Raw genomic sequence first — 2,525 nt, 5'->3', positions numbered from 1 at the left:
GGAAGATTGCGTCAGCGTGGGCAGAGGAAACAGCTGGAAAATAGTATGGCCGTTGCTTCCTTTTTTTTCGTCTTCTTCTTCTCCTTCGTCGTCGTCGTGACAACACACCCGCCCACACGACCTTATCTCTGCAACAAAATCAATTAAGAAAAAAAAGATAAAAATAAATTAATTACCCAAATAAATAAATATATAAAATAAAATAAATAGATAAAATAAAATGAATAAATAAAATAAAATAAAATAAAATAATTAAATGAATAAAATAAAATAAATAAATAAATAGATAAATAAAATAAAACAAAATTAATAAACAAATAAATAAATAAACCAATAAAAGATACAAAAATACCCGCCCCCCCAGACCAAAACAACATATTGACCCCTTTTCTTCCCACCTTCTTGCTCAACATGACTAAGTCCTCTTCCCTTTCCATTCAAAATCGATCTAATGAGAAATTATGAAGATGTCAATGAAGAGAATCAAAGATCTCGGGGAGGAATTTGACGAAGGGTTACGCAAGGGCTAAAATGAGTGGCAGAATCAGTAAGACATTTCTCTTCTTTCTCCCTTTCTCTTTCTTTCTTTCTCCCTTTCTCTTTCCTTCTCTCTCCCTTTCTCTTTCTTTCTCTCTCCCTTCCTCCCTTCCTCCTTCTTTTTTCTCTATGTCTCAAGTGTCTCTAGTCAAAAGGAGAGGAATTTGGGGGTGTAGGAATATAGGAATGCGTGTGTGTATGTGTTTATATATGTGTGTGTGTGTGTTTGAGTGTGTGTCCACATACATACATACATGTCTATCTATCTATCTATCTATCATCTATCTATCATCTATCTATCTGTCTATCTATTTATCTATCTATCTATCTATCTATCTATCTATCTATCTATCTATCTATCTATCTATCTATCTATCTATCTATATATATATATATATATATATATATATATATATATATATATATATATATATATATATATATATATGTATATATACATATATAAATCATTGTGCAGATTTTCATGTTACAAGTAATTCATTGGTGTTGATTGAACTACAGCCAATAAAAAGGATGGTAATGATTATCATCATCAACATCCTTTTTATCATTATCATTGTTATCATTATTATCATCAGTACTATTTTCATTATTATCATTATCATTGTCATTATCATTACTTTTACTATTATTATCACTATAATGATGATAATGAGAAAATCATTATTATTATTATAAAGCTAATAACAGCAATAATCAATATAAAAAATATTTAATGGTAATAACAATAATAATACAATTAATAACTAAATGATGATGATGATAATGATGATGAGAATAATGATAATAACAACAACAATGATAACTCAATAATGATAATAGCAACAACAACAATACCGGAATAATGATAATAATAAGAAGAAACAGAAAGAAAAAGGACGGAGATTAAGAATAAGAAGGAACACGATGATGACGGCAGATAAACAATGGAATTACCCAGAATCAAAATCAATAATTTAGAAAGATAATGATGAATGACGTAGCAGAGGAAGAAGGGAGGAAAAAACCGCTCGATTTAGCAAAAAAAAAAAAAAAAATCGCTAAGCTGGCATCACTGCTCGGGTCACTAATCACGCTATTAATACGAGGGAATTTTATTTATTCAGCGGATTAATTCATGAAGCAAAATTGAAAATAGGTTGAAGGAAATGAAAGGATGTTATGTATCTATTATGAATATGATTGGAAATGAATGGATATCGGTAAATGATATAAATACTATTAAATTAATGTATCTATTATGAAAATTATTGGTGATAAATCAATATATTATATGTATATTTAATCTACACGTTTGGAAACGAATTAACATAATTGAAATATATAATTTAACTATCATACCTATTACGCAATAAACATCATGACATTTTACTAAAATAAACAAAAAAATAATCGATTTACTTATTCGAAAATCGACTGAAATACTAATGCAAAAACAGGAATTACTCATCTATTACAAATTTTCACAATGAAAAAAAGGAAAAATGACAATAGTGCTGGTATAACGCCAGGGGATGAGGTCAATAAACTCGTAAAAGTTTATAAAAATGAATCACATCAAAGCTGGAATGTGTATTCATATAGTGCGCTTTTTTATTTATTTATTATTTTTTTTTTTTACATGAAATACTGCGCATCTTTGATCTGAGCGCAAAGGTACATTTCGATTTATTAAAAATGGGATACACAATGTGAAATAGTGGCATCTAAATATTTTGTCAATGCTTGTCTTTCGTTGTTATCGAAATGATAAATACCGATTCCCTTTCAAGAATTCGATTATGAGTTAAAATTGCACATGTTACACAAAAAGCCGTTCAAACGAACACATACACACACATGTACACACGCACATACATGCACACACACACATGTACACACGCACATACATGCACACACACATGTACACACGCACATACATGCACACACACACAGATACACACACACACACAGAGACACACACACAC

This window comes from Penaeus vannamei, unplaced genomic scaffold (assembly GCF_042767895.1).
Source record: "Penaeus vannamei isolate JL-2024 unplaced genomic scaffold, ASM4276789v1 unanchor4444, whole genome shotgun sequence".
NCBI lineage: Eukaryota > Metazoa > Arthropoda > Malacostraca > Decapoda > Penaeidae > Penaeus > Penaeus vannamei.
The sequence above is the reverse complement of the archived record's forward strand: the minus strand, read 5'-3'. Positions refer to the sequence as shown.